This window comes from Peromyscus maniculatus, chromosome 8, assembly GCF_049852395.1.
Source record: "Peromyscus maniculatus bairdii isolate BWxNUB_F1_BW_parent chromosome 8, HU_Pman_BW_mat_3.1, whole genome shotgun sequence".
Taxonomy (NCBI): Eukaryota; Metazoa; Chordata; class Mammalia; order Rodentia; family Cricetidae; genus Peromyscus; species Peromyscus maniculatus.
Genome location: NC_134859.1, coordinates 39546849 through 39561552, shown reverse-complemented (window position 1 = coordinate 39561552; position 14704 = coordinate 39546849). Strand labels below are relative to the sequence as shown.

General features: G+C 50.1%; 1 protein-coding gene and 1 long non-coding RNA gene across 5 annotated transcripts in view; one reads left to right on the top strand and one right to left on the bottom strand.

Moving 5' to 3' along the window:
* Positions 1 to 3417: 3417 nt before the first annotated feature.
* Positions 3418 to 10575, bottom strand: LOC121831798 (uncharacterized). The gene is made up of 3 exons (XR_006075382.2): positions 10149 to 10575; positions 4881 to 4960; positions 3418 to 3642 (listed from the first exon to the last, which is right to left on the bottom strand). It is a non-coding gene; the product is annotated as an uncharacterized LOC121831798 (long non-coding RNA).
* Positions 9532 to 14704, top strand: part of Sparc (secreted protein acidic and cysteine rich) — a 27285-nt gene continuing 22112 nt past the window's right edge. The window contains exon 1 of one of the 4 annotated variants that reach the window (XM_006984880.4): positions 9532 to 10002. The gene's annotated coding sequence lies outside the window, so the exon portion shown is untranslated. The other 3 variants (XM_006984881.4, XM_076578419.1, XM_076578420.1) reach the window with 3 other exon arrangements.

The following is a 14704-nucleotide window of genomic DNA, read 5'->3' as shown; positions in this document are numbered from 1 at the left end:
GAAGGAAATGAAATTGTGCTCATCTCCACTCTACTCCCTCCTCTGGGCATTCTTAGCTTTCTGTGTGTGCATGGAAGTCTCAGGTCTCCACTAGTAGTAGGGTGGGGAGTGGGGAGGGGGAGGAGTTTGTGCCACTGTGGATTGTGCCCAGGGCCTAATGAGTGCTAAACAAGCTCTCTCCCACTGAGCTGCTCCAGCCTAATGCTAGTCTCTTAATTGCATTTATTTATGTATTTATGTGTGTGCATATGTGTTTGTGTGTGTGTGTGTGTGGGGGTCACAGTATGCTTGAGGAAGTCAGAAGACCGCTTTTGGGAGTCAGTTCCCTCCTTCCACCCTGTGGGTCCTGGGGGTGAAATTCAGACCACTGGGCTGGGTGGCAAGTGACTTTATCCATTGAGGCATCTGCATCAGCCCTACTAACCCTTTTTGACAGCTCTCCTCTCTCTCTCCCTCCCTCACCCCATCCCCATCTCTCCCATATAGCTTCTGCCCTCTCCTCTGGCCTCTCTCCCTTTCATTCCAGTCTCATGTTAGGTCTGCCTCTCATTAAAATATAGGTGTGTGTGTGTGTGTGTGTGTGTGTGTGTGTGTGTGTGTGTGTGAGAGAGAGAGAGAGAGAGAGAGAGAGAGAGAGAGAGAGAGAGAGTCTTAACCATGTTGCCCAGACTAGCCTTGACCATTCAGACTCTTGCCTTAGGCTCTCCAGTGGTAGGAATGTAGGTATGGGCCACCAAAGATGCACACTTGCCTTAATAGGAAGGATTTTGTTTGTTTGTTTTTCCAGGGTTTTGTTGTTGTTGTTTGTTTGTTTGTTGTTTTTTGAGGCAGCATTTCCTGTAGGGATGCTGGCCAGAGCTGAGTGTAACACAGCACACCTCTAATTCTAGTGATTGGGAGGCAGAGGCAGGAGGATCAGGTCAAGATCATTCTTGGCTACATAGGCTACATCTTGCTACGTTAGCCTAGGCTACGTTAGATCCTGTCTCAAAAGCAAAAAAGTTATTATTATTATTTTTACTTCTACTTCACAAATAAGAGAAAAGAAGAAGGAGGAAGAGGAGTAGGAAAAAGGAGGAGGTGGAGGAGAAGAAGAAGAAACAGAAGCAGCTGACAGATAATACAAAGGGAATTCAGGAATTCAAAAAGATTATGTGCAGACAGGCCTTGAATGAATGAGCAGATGCTGGGAAAGGCTGCTGGGTCAGATGAGATACTGATTAGTGTCCAACAAGGAAATCAGATTGTGTCACTGGACAGAAACCCATGGGTTAACATGTAACTTTAAAACTGGAGCCCTAATCAACAGGAAATAGCAAATCCAGCAAAGGTAAGCCCTGAGCAAAGACAGTGCCTGGATGGGCTCGGGTGCCGTCCTCCCATCCAGTTTAGAGGTCACTGGATCACATTCTGTTTCTTTCTCTGTGGTATAGGTTATGCCTCTCTGTCTCTCAGCCTTGATGCATCTCTTTGTTTGTCTCTTCTCTGTCACCTTCTGGGGCTCTCCTGTCCTTTCACTCTGTCTCCGCCCTGATTTAACAAATCCGACTGACGGCCTCACTCGGGGGATGGACTGTGTCCCAGGTCTGTAGCAGGAGCTATGGGGAGATCATAGAGCTCCATCCCGCTTGCCTTGGTCACTCGGTCTGTGTTTCTCTGCAAAGCTGGGAGAAATCACAGGGAGATTCTGAGGGCCTGGAGCAGAGGAGGGTGTGGGGACGTGGCAGTGGAGGGGAGGGCCTAGAGCTGCTGCAGTGGCCAGAGGCACGCTCCCAGCTTCAGCTGGCCCCAATGGCGGTGATTTCACACTGCAAAAATGTCTGAATCAGGAGAATGACTCCGTGGGGCGGGGGCTGGAGAGGCGGCTGCTCAGTGCGGGAGAGGCGGGGCCGGAGACTGCAGCCTGGGACCAGATGGGATATCTGGCTAGGATCTGCCCCCGCTCTCAGGTCTCAGGTCTCACTCATTGTTCTGGAATCTTAGGCTGTGCTGCAAATAAAAGGCCACACAGGAGACCAGAATCTAGGTCAGTGGGGAGCTTTGGGGCGTGAGGTAGAGAATCCCGTAGCTCTGCCTGGAGAAGACAACCATTGAGCCCTGAGTGAGGGATTCAGGGAGGGAGGGAGGGAGGGAGGGAGAGAGAGAGAGAGAGAGAGAGAGAGAGAGAGAGAGAGAGAGAGAGAGAGAGAGAGAGAGAGAGAGGCCGATGGAAGAGGAAGAAAGGCAAACACTGAGTTTAAAGTCTAAAAGATTGCTGAGTGTGTAACTTGGTGGTAGGTGACTTGGTTAGCATGCTCAAAGCTCCGAGTTCAATCCTCAGTCCTTTTATAGACAAACATTTCTGGGATGGGCAACGGTGGCATACACCTTTGATTCCAGCGTTCGGGAGGCAGAGACAGGCAGATCTCTGAGTTTGAGGCCAACCTTGTCTACATAGCAAGTTCCAGGTCAGTCAAGGCTACATACATCGTGAGACCCGGTCTAAAAGAAAAGTGATTTCTAAAGGGTAAAGGTAGTTCTAAAGGATTTGATTTTTTTTTTTTCAGACATCTTATTAGCTGTAGAACCCTGCTTACAATTAAATCAGCAAAATGGCTGGAGACACAAAAAGAAAGACAGAGTTGGGGCTACCACTTTGCTTGCCCCTTGTTTCCTGCTGTTGAGAAGGTCAGCTGAAGCTGGCATGCCCATCTCAAGTTTGGGTAAAGCAAGACAGAAAGGTGGGAGTTGACTTGCCCATGTCCTCGTCTGACTAGTGAGGAGCTTGGCTCTCTCGGCTTCCCACCTCGTGCTCTTTTTAAAAGGTGGAGAAAACAGCCACATAGCTCAGCAGGTCAAGGTGCTTACTGCCAAGGCTGAGGACCTGGGTTCGATTCCTGGGACCCACATGGTGGAAGGAGAGAACTGACTCTATCCAGTTATCCTTCTGTCTCCAAATGTACGGTGTAGACCCGCCCCCAATGTAATTTTTTTTAAAAGTTAAAAGCAAACAGAAATCAAAGGCTGAGAAGGACGGAAAGGAGGAAAGATGAGGAGGAGGAGGACCAGACATGGATTGAGAAGAAAGCAGGCCGCTCTTTTCAAACCCAAGCTACAGGGCTGGTGATGGACAGCTGTGATCCCAGCACTCTGGAGGTTGGGCAGGGAAGATGGCGAATTCCAGGTCAGCCAGAATGAGAGCCCGTGTCCAAATCATAAAAACAAACTCCAGACACCCAGGTTGGATGCTGTCTCTCCTCTCTGAAGACAATGAGAGCAGGGAGGAGAGGCTGGGAGATGCTGGGTTCTTAATGAAAGTAGACTCCAGTTTCTCACTGGTGGCCCCAAGGGAACTATCTGCTGTGGGTGGGTTTTGTTTGAAGAGAAAACCTTTTGAGAGGGGAGAAAGAACCAGTCTCTGGGTGGAAGACATTGGGCTTCAGGGTCGAAAGCAATCACTTTATTTTTTTACTGTTTCAGCCTGTGCTGAAGGGGCCGTGGTATCCAGGGGCTTGCAGGAAGTGGGTCTCTTGCCTTTGGGGGTCCTTGCTCTCCTCTTAGAACCTTCATATGCACAGAGAGTCGGTAGGCTCGACGTCCGTTAGCACACTTGAAATGTTTTCAGTTTTGTTACTTATTTCTTTGTCAGGACAGGAGCTCACCCTGCAGAAGAGAGGGTTGGAATTCATCCCATAGACCAGGCTGTTCTCAAGCTTGCAATCCTCCTGCCCGAGCCTCCCGAGTGTTGGTATTATAAACATAGGCCACCAGGCCCGACCTCAATTTTTTTTATAACAGTAAGATAGATGTGTGTGTGTGTGTGTGTGTGTGTGTGTGTGTGTGTGTGTGTGTGTGTGGTGTGTACACCACACATGCATGCAGGTGCCCTCAGAGGCCAGAAGAGCTTTGGGTCTCTTGGAGCTAGAGTTGCAGGTGATTGTGAGCCTCCTGATGTAGGGTGCTAGGACCGAACCTTGGGTCCTCTGTAAGAGCAGCAAGTGCTCTTAGCTATGGAGCTATTTCTCCAGTCCCCTCAAATTTTGTTTTCAGCCGGGTGGTGGTGCACGCCTTTAATCCCAGCACTCGGGAGGCAGAGCCAGGAGAATCTCTGTGAGTTCGAGGCCAGCCTGGGCTACCAAGTGAGTTCCAGGAAAAGGGGCAAAGCTACACAGAGAAACCCTGTCTCAAAAAACAAAAAACAACAACAAAAAAACCCAAAAAACCAAAATTTGTTTTCAAGTAGTAAAATTACTTTCAGATGTGAAATCTTAGTCAAAACCCTGATCTGTTAGGCAGGACACCGCAGTCAAGTGGGGGCCGGGTAGAGATCTGGAAACCTGCCCTGCCCTTTTGCCCCTGTAGGCTTCCATGTGGGATTCCTAGGACTTCACAGACCCTAAGCAAGCTACTAGTAAGAAATCTGAGAGCCTGTGAGAGGGTCCAGGAGCTAGAAATGGGGAGTGTGGCACAACAGGGCACTGTCAGGAGACAGAACCTTCCACTAGGGGCCAGCTAGGGATGCAGAGTAGAGACTGGGCTAGATTCTTCTTCTAGGGCATCTGAGATCCCCAGAAGATGCATGGAGTCTCCAGGCTGCCTCTGGGCCAGATGGCTGAGTCATGGGCTGGGTTGCCACGTCTCGGCCTCTGAGTAGTCCTCATCATTCCTGGCTTCCCACACAGCCACTGAAACTGACAGAGGTTTGGTTTGTGGGCCACGTCAGGGCCGTGTAAAGCTGCCACGCATCAGGGCTGGGCTGTCCAGCTTTCCTCTTCCCTTCAGAAAGGAGTTCTAGGAGGTTCGGAAAATTGGTGCCTGCCTGTGAATGTTCCTGGCCTTCAACCAGCAGCTAGACTATTACAGACCAGGACTTGGAAAGGCAGGAGCAATCTACCACCTACCTCCTCCATTCAGGCCCAGAGAGGCAGGAGACAGTGCAGGCCAGAGCAGACCCTGCACCTCAAAGGCGTGGGTCCAGGCCCTGAAGGAAAATGAAAGAGCCACAGAACCGTCACATGAACCTCTAGCATTCACACATTGAGCTCCTGTCTTTCTTCATCATCCTAAGTGACAGGGATGCACTACCATGCTGTGCTGGAGACTGTTCTCAGGGCTTTATGACTGCTAGGCAATCACTCTACCCAATGATCGACAGCTCCACCCCCACAAATCTCTAGCATGTCAGAGTACTTGTCCATATCCACAGCAGGACCCAGATTTGGTTCCCAATACTTACATCAGGTGGCTTACAGTCACCTATAACTCCAGCTCTAAGGGATCTAACACCCTCTTTTGGCCTCCAAGGGTATCTGTACTCATGTGAACATAATTACAAATTAAATCTTAAAAAAAAATAAATGTTTATGGAGTGCTTATGGCATTTGACAGGGAGCCAAATGCATCTCATATCACCTTGTTTAATACTCACAAGAACTTTGTAACATGTAAGGGGTACAGTTTACATTTGGGGAAACTGAGGCTGGAAGTTACGTAACATGCCTCAACTTAAACAGAGTTAAATAACTTGTCCCAGGTTCGAGCCCAGAGCTCTGACTGCAAAGCCAGCCCTGATATCACTGTCTAGTACTGTCCAGTCTACCTGGGTCAAGGCAATCTTAGAGAACTCCAGCTTCGCTACTTTACATATCAAATCAATGCACCACTCAATGAGACCAGAAGAGAAAAGTCCTTTGTGGATTGCACAGCACTGAGGGAGAGCTCCTAGCTGCCTGGGGGAGTGTGGTAAGAGGAAGGAAGGGCTGAAGTCAAATTTCATCCTCCGCTGTATCTGGCCTTGCCCTGATCAGCAGCCTTTGTGCCCAGGGGACCAAGGCCTGGATGACAATGGGATCTTTGTGTCTTCCAGCCAATGGGAAGATCTGACTGGAGAAAGCTGCAGTAACAAGGCAATGGGCTGAATCAGTCTCTGGTGTGCCTGGCCATGTGAGCCCAGCAGCCTTGGCTCTGAGCCAGATACACAGAGGGCACAGCCATGAAGGCTGTGATACACGATCCTGGCCCTGCGTCTAGAGCAGGCCAAGCTGGCACCAGCTCAGCCTGGGCTAGGATATCAAGGCCCCAGGCTTTGTCATCCACACTGTCTCAACGGTCTTATAAAACTCTATTTCCTAGCCATTCAAGGAGAAAGGGGCTGGATTGAAGTCTGTAGATTACGAATTTTGAGGTGAAGTAACATCATCATGGGACCTTACAAGATGGAGGCAGGAGGATCAAAGCCAGACAAAGAAATGTGAGCAGAAGTAGAGGTGGGAGTGGAGCACTTAGAAGGCAGAGGGAAGCAGTTGGGGACGTAGCTCACCAGCTTGCAGGATGCTCTCTTAGCTTGCAGGATGCCCTGGTTTCCATCCTCAGCATCACATAAAATAGGCATGTGGAACAGAAGGTCATGTCACAAGGGCATCCCCAAGGCAGTGGGATAGAGGGATGCAACTGGAGCAGGCTGGAGGGACCTGGAGGGGGTGTTGGCTGGGAACAAGGACCTCAAGGTCCTGACTTCTTATTTTGCCCAAAGAAAAACAGGTCCAGGTGTTGGCTCAGTGGCTCAGTCGTTGAGTGCTTGCCGATCTTGCAAAGAACCCAAGTTTGATTCCCAGCACCCATATTGGGAAGCTCACAAGCGCTGGTGACTCCAGGTCCAGGGAAATCCTGACACCTTTTCTTGGCCTCTATAACACACACACACACACACACACACACACACACACACACACACACTTCCTGTTTTGTTGTAAGGGTCATTAGAAAATCTATGCAAAAACTTGGTTATTGCTTGATCCAAAGTATGTATTTAAGAAATGTTATTCATGGGGCTGGAGAGATGGCTCAGTGGTTAAGAGTACCGACTGCTCTTCCAGAGGAACCAGGTTCAATTCCCAGCACCTCCATGGCAACTCACAACCATCTGTAGCTCCAGTTCCAGGGGACCCAACAAATGCACATTTTAAAAAAATGCTATTCAAAGCTGGGCGGTGGTGGCGCACACCTTTAATTCCAGCACTGGAGGCAGAGGCAGGCAAATCTCTTAGTTCAAGGCCAGCCTGGTCTAGAAAGTGAGTTCCAGGATAGCCAGGAATACACTCAGAGAAACTCTGTCTCAAAAAACCACACACACACAAAAAGAAATGTTATTCAATTGCCTTTTCCAGTTCACAAATGGAAAAAAAAAATAGTTCAGACAGGATTAGGAATGAGCATAAATTTACTTTGAAGATTAAGGGTTTTGAGGTATAACGTTAATGGAGACTTAGTGGCAGAGAGGGAGCTCAACCAGGCCTCCCATGCTTCCTTCCCTTCCCATGAAGCCCTGGGTGAAGCAGGAGACCCAGCTCTAACCTCTGCGACCCCCTGTCTTGATCAGGCTCATCCTTGCTACAGGACTCCTGTGCCTCAGCATTCTTTAATGCTGAATTCAAATCCTCCCTGGAATTCTATCATTCTCTCTTTTCATTTCTTTTTTATTTATTTATTTGAGTGGTGGTGGGTGGGGTGAACACACCACCTTGGGTGAGTGAGTTGTGGGTAGAGGACAATTCGCTAGTGGGGTGGGACTCAGGTTGTCAGACCTGGTGGCACATGCCTTTACCTGCTGAGCCACCTGGCTGGTCCATGAGATTCTAGCTCCTCTGTCCTCCCAGGGGCCTTGACTAGCATTCCCACATACTCTACCTCAACCCCTGGCCCCAAACGTGTTTCCAACATTTGCACCCAAGGCTAACTGGGAGCCCAAGGTCGATACCAGATGTAGACCCTTTTGCTTAGGTTTACCAAACTGAGACCGCAGTTGATTTTAGACTCCACGATGGCCGGAGCTATAGCAACCGATCCCATGAAAATAGACCCCTGTACCAAGGACAAATTAGATGTCTGGGGAGTCTGCTGGCCCCCCAGATTTGGCGACCTAAAGCTCCTGGCTGTTGGGTCAGGGAGAGGGTTCAGGGCCTTACAAGTCAAAAGGTCTCTGGATTCTTCACAGGCCCTTTGGAGAACCAGGAGGAAGCCATGACTTCTCTGCAGAAAAATGCCCAGGTACATAGGGTAGGGAGGAGGTCTGAGGGTCTCTGTCCCAGGCTAGAACCCCAAGAAAAGACTCCATTCTGGTTTTTTTTTTCAGGTGGGATAGTAGAAGGCCATTTATTGATTGAAAACAAAACAAAACTAGCTAACTAAAACCCTTCAGACTGAAAGACGCATGAAGCCCCTATTTTCCTGGGCTGCTGTCAAGAGAAGAAAGTACATGGTGACAGATAGGAAGAGGAAGGGAAATGATGTTAAGGGCACCCACCCTGCTGTGAGAGAGGTGAGAAGAGAGTTGAGTGGCCAAGAAGGGCCTCTCTAGGGAGCAACATTAGAATAGAGTTCTGAAGGTTGAGAAAGTCCAGGATCAGGAAAGTGCTGTGCAGAGAAAAGAGTGAGGAACAGAGACTGGGCATAGGGATGGCTTTGGAGGGCCCGATGAACTAAGGGCAAGCTGCTTTGGCTGGACCAAGTGGGCCAGGAGGAGTGTGGTAAGTGAGGATATGGCAAGCAAGATAGCGGTCCTGGTGTGCAGAAGTTTATCCCTAGACTGTTCCCTGCCCTTTCCAATTCCATGTTATCCAAACCCAATGACTGCTTCAATATCTATGCTTTCAGGAAGGCTCTGCCAGTCTGGCCCTCTAGGAGAAGCCTTAGGATCTGCATCACCAAGGAAGTGGTTCTGGGCATGAGGTACATCCTTTTAGCCACACCCAAAGCTCCTGCAGCATCCATTCTGGTACCTCCTGAAGTCGGCAGGCACGAAGTGCTCAGTCAAGAGCGGCTGCATGGATGGGGCAGTTCACGTTCCCGAAAGAAGAACCAGGCTGAAATGATAGACAGCTTTCTTGGACCACTTTTGGTCAAGTGTTGTTTTTCAAGCTGTTTGCCCTGTGTGAGCTTGTGCCCTTGTTATTAAATGGTCTCTTAACAGTATCTAAGTCAGGCTGGGAATGTAGCTTAATTGGTAGAGTGCTTGCCTAGCATGCCTTAATCCCTGGATTCAATCCCCAGCACCGTATAAACTACTCATGGTGGTACACACCTGCAATCCCAGCACCCAGGGAGTAGAGGCAGGGAGATCAGAAACTCAAGGTTATCCTCAGCAACGTAGTGAGTAAGTGGTCAGCCTGGGCTATGTGAGACCTTGTCCCAAAATGAACAACAAACTTCCTAAGTGGAAGGCCTGCTGTGTCAACAATGGCTTCCCCACCAACCCTGCCTATTGTTTCTGATCTATCAATATTATTGCTCTCTGGGTTTGTCAGGTACTGGTGATGCCAGTCTCCTAGCTAAATTCCAACCCCTCACTTATCTATGGTTGGTGCCACTGGAGTGAGAGGGGACTTTTTAGACCAAGACCTCACTTCCTCATCAAGGATGATGCCACCCTTGTCGCCAGTGGCAGCTTGTTTTGTTGGCACTGAGAAAATCCGGCATTTGGTTTCCTCAGACTCCCCACTCCTCCAATTGCTCTGCCCATCTCCACATCACCTAAGTCTGCGGGAGGGTTCAGTCAAGTTCACTAGCAGGCGAGAAAGCCAGGACACTGGGCTGAGCTGTGCCCCTGCGGCTCTTGGGTAATGCCTTGGACTCTTCGGGCCTCGGCCTAGCACTGAACAAGGCCGGGGCTGTTCTAGGTGACTCGTGCGGCTGTTCCAGCTCTGACCCTCATGTCTGTTTAGGCAGCAGCCCCAGAACAGATGAGGCAGGTGGGGCCAGGGTGTCTGGGTAGCACAGCCTGCCACAAGGCAAGGCAAGAAGGAAGAAAAGACAGTTAGCTTTGGCTCTGGGGAGGAGGGGGAGGCAGGCCAGGGGAAGGAGGAGACAGAAGAGGAGGAGGGCCTTTGGGTGGAGGCGGAGGGTGAGACAGACCCTGCCCAGAGCTCCAAGTGGCTTCCTGCTGCTTGCCTCTAAAGCCCTCCACATTCCTGCAGCCCTTCAGACTGCCAGAACTGTTCTGCTGCCTGCCTGCCTGCCTGCGCCGAGGTATGCACCACCCCGCCACCCCTGCCCTTCTGTAAGCTGCATCCATCCCTCTGCCCCTTCCTTTTGACTAGCCTGGGGGTGTGGGGAGGTAAGCTGAAGGGAGGCTTCCCTTCAGGGCACAGGCTGGAAGCCTGTTGCTCACTCACAGGGGAACTTGCCATCTCCGTAGCTCTGCTGAGAAAATAGACAGGATTTGCAGGGAGCACTTTCTCTCTGTATGTTCTCCGGTGGCAGAGGCCGTTGGTCCTCTGTCACCCTCGGTGGCAGCTGTCTCCTTTTCTGGGAATCTGATCCTCCTTTGCCCATCACACTGCCAGCCTGGAGAGTCTGGCTGGTAGCCTGCTGGATCTGGCTGGCCCCCTAGTCCAGGAGAACAGACAGCTAGTTCTGGGTCAGAGTGCTGTTGTCCAAATGGGACTTTGAGAAGGATAAACCGATCTGCGGACAGCAAAGGCAAGGCATTCCCTTTACTCAGCTCCTCTGGGAAGGCTCAGGTCCCTGGAGTCTCTGTCCACCCCCACATCACCCGGTGGCGTCAGATACTATTGTCTCTCCCCACCTGGGATTGCCATTGTTCCCATCCTAATTCTGAGAGCTGGTCATCACAGGAACCCACCAACAATTGTTTTTACTGTATCTAGACATCTGAGAAAACCAACAATTGATACAATCCAGACAGAGGGAGCGAGGTGATTGGAGGAGGGACACCGGGCATGGGGGTGGGGGCGACTGGGGGATTTGGGCTCCAGGACACCTTTCACACCTCACTGCTGAATCCACCCAAGACTCAGACCAGCCTGTTGGATGCTTGTCTGCTCCGAGCTGTTCTGTGAACTTCCTGTTTGTAACACCCAGGAAAGCTGAGATAAGTCTCGCCTAAAGGGAACAGGCATCAGGCATCTTCCTCAGGGACAGCTAGCATACCTGAGGGGAGAAAGTGCCTCCACTGGAAATCCCCTAGGTTAAGTTTCTTGAACCATTTGCGTCCATGTAGTGAGTGCATGTACGTGGGGTGGCAAGCTTTAGGCACAGATTGTGGGCGATCTCATAAAGGCATCTCCCTTGGGTTTAGTCTTCCTGTCCCAAGGAAGACGGTCAGTCCCTGGAGCACCTGAATTCCTGTAAGACTTTCCAAGCCAGATAACTAATTGAAGCCTATAAATTGGACTTTGAATAGCTTCAGGGAGTCTCTGAAAGTTCCTGAAAATTGTGTGCACAGTGTAGTGGTGTGTGTGTGTGTGTGTGTGTGTGTGTGTGTGTGTGTGTGTGTGTAAAAGAGATGATGGGTGTCCACAGTTTTCAGGCTTAAGATCTTCCCAAACAGATATCAGACCTCCAGAATGGTGCAAGGGTGTGATGCCGAGAACAGAAACCAATTTTTATTTGCCAAGGATTAAACCAGAAAGGAGCGGTTAGGGGACGAGAGAGTTAACTCAGCCATCAGCTGCCACATCGACAGGCTGCACTGGGGGGAGGGGGGAGGGAGGGAGGAGGGGGCGGCTCTGAGGAGTCAGTTTTTGAAACTTTCTCCAAGCCCCACCCACCAAGAGGCTCTTCTCCCTGGTGACTCACTCGGAGAGGAATGCGAGTTGCCACGGTAACCTTTTTTTCCCCTAGGGTCTGCCTACTGACTGGGAGGGGACTCTGGGAACATTCAGGGACCGTCAGGTTCCAGTCCCCCACGCCACCGCCACCACCCCATCCCATCCCCGCCCCGAATACAAAGACGACAGCAAATTCCTAGCCCCGTCTCCATCTCCCACGTCTCAGGGGCCCCAGGACTGCGATAAGCCTCCGGTGCGGCCCATTGCAAGACAGGGGGCTTGGGTCTGTGCTCAGAAGGTGTTGTTTCACCTTGAACTAATCTGTCTTCTTCCTGGACTCTGGTTTCCTCCCTATTTCGGGCAGTCACGGCAGGAGAGGGTGCTTGATGGAACGGAACGATGCACAATCAACTTGAGCACAGATAGGATTATTCAAAGTCCCTTTTCTTCTGGCAGCTCCAACGTTTAGGGTCCAGAGAACAAGAGTGCTGACAGCGGTATTTAAAAATACATTGTTTCAATTCATTTCAATTTGGGAGTCTTCTTCTCAGTTTCCCAAGAGCGGGCGCCTTCCACTACAGAAAGTCTGGCGATCCCGGCTGGGACCAGGACTCAGTCTGAAGTGCTTGCTGCTGTAAGCCTCCTGAGGACCTGAGTTTTGATCCTCAGCCCCAACATGGGGAGCCAGGCGTGGTGGATGCAGAGAAGAGCAGATTCCTAGAGCTCACTGGCCAGCCTGCCTCGCTGGCTCACTAGCTTCAGGTTAGTGAAAGATCTGTCTCAAAAAATAAAGTAGATGGGCAGAGTAGCACAAGCCTTTAATCCCAGCACATGGGAAGTAGAAGAAGTAGAGGAAGTAGAAGAATCTCTGTGAGGTAGGGGCCAGCCTGGTCTATGTAAGTGAGTTCCAGGCTAGGCAGGGTTTCATAGAGAGATCTTGTCTCTAAACACACACACACACACACACACACACACACACACACACACACACACAAATACAAAGAGCATGAACACACAGTGTGTACACACACACAGAGGACGCGCGCGTGCACACACGTATGCACACAATGCATATACACATCATATACAGGAAAAGAAAGAAAGGAAGGAAGGAAGGAAGGAAGGAAGGAAGGAAGGAAGGAAGGAAGGAAGGAAGGAAGGAAGGAAGGAAGGAAGGAAGGAAGGGTATTTTGCTGTTGGTGAAAGCAACCTGTCTTAGCCTCGGTTTCCCAATCTGTCAGGTGGGGGCAAGCTGAGCTCGATATCCCATGAACCCAGTCCCAGGCACTGATTTCCTTGGAAGGGGCAGCACCCTTCACGTTTAATAGCAGCCTCTTTTCTTGTCTTGGGAGAGGAACAGGAAAGAAGGCTCTGCTGGCACCAGCTCTGGGTGGACCCTCATCCAGCTGTGGGCTCTGCAGCCCAGTGCACAGCTGGGCTTTTCATTTCCAGCTGCAGCTTTCCATGTTGAAAATAAGCTTTAAATAGCAGCGGCTGTGAGGCAAAGAATGCTTGCCGGTCGAGGCCTTTTGGGCTGGCGGATGAGTCTGGGGAGATAAACAGGCAAACACATGGGGCACAGAGTTTAAATAAGTAGATACTGACTTTACCACAAGCATGGCTAAAAATAAGTGTGGAATGCAGCCACACCCTCATGTTCTTCTCCCTGAGCAACACACACACACACACACACACACACACACCACAGAGGAAGATATATATATATATATTAGTGTTTTTGAGACAGGGTTTATCTATGTAGTTTTGGTGCCTGTCCTGGATCTTGCTCTGTAGACCACGCTAGCCTCGAACTCACAGAGATCCACCTGGCTCTGCCTCCTGAGTGCTGGGATTAAAGATGTGCGCCACCACCGCCTGGCTCTTTAAGTACATCTTTAAAAAAAAATATTTGTTTTTATTTATGTGAACATATGTATGTCTAGCATCTGTTAATAGAAGAGGATCAGGGTTTTCATACTCACAAGATGTACCTGGGGAGGGGCACGGTGGCTGAAGAACTGACTCAGCCATTAAGAGCACTTACTGCTCTATCAAAGACCCAGCAGCTCACAGCCATCTGTAACTCTAGATCTGGGGATTTAGGTGCCCCCTCCTGGTCTTTGAGGACACCCACAGGCATTGTACTCACATACACACACACACACACATGCACACGCACACACACACACACACACACACACACACACACACACACACACACGAGTGCCCCCTTTATTTCCAAGATACAAAAGTTGAAACTCAGAAAGGGAAAGTAACTCACTTTGAGAGTATACAGCAGGTTGGTGGCTGAGTCCAGCCTCCAGATCTTTGAAACCTTACCAGGCTCTGGTCAGTTTGGAGTTGACCTGGCTCTGTAGACCCTGAATCATGCATAACACATGAGAGGGCAATTCCTCTCCCCCGTTGCTGGCTTACAGTGGCCTACCCCAGCCCCAGTGACTTGGTCATTAGGCCCAAGGCAGTTACTTTGCACTGGCCCCTCCTTAGTCTCCAACCTAAACAGACAGAAGGGGAGGCTGGCACAGCTTCCAGCCATCCCTGGGGACAGAGGAGCTACCTTTCCCCTACACGGTAGAGTGTCAATCCCTGCTCCCTCCCAGCCTCACTTTCCACTCCAGGGACAGCTGGGTTGCACAGGGTAGGGCCAGGGCCAGCAAATGATGACTTAACAGAAGCTTTTAGAGAACAGCCTCTGCCCTAGCCAGGGGTATTGGGCAGCAAATCAGCTCTGCTTTCGCCTGCCAGGCCATAGATATCTAGTGGGGAAGCCATGAGCAGAGATAGTGACTTGATATAAAGTCCTGGGCTAAAGGACCTCTTTGGATCATCTTGTACTAATTGTAACATTAGGATGTCAGACTTCAATAGAAAAAAACCAATTGCAATAAAAGTATAGATAGTTCTGATTTTTTGGCTCAGAAACCACCTTGCCCAAGGAATTTGAGTGAATTATTTTCTCTCCCTAAGTTGTGAGTTCTTTGTCTAGTAGAGGCTTGGTAAAGAACTATCATGTGGCCCACAATGGCAAGCCACTAGTAGTGGCTGTCAGAATGGTGTTCAAATTTCTGATGCCACTCCAGACTTTTGAGGGGAAAATACTGTATGATTGATTAGTAATGTCTGCCACATACACAAGA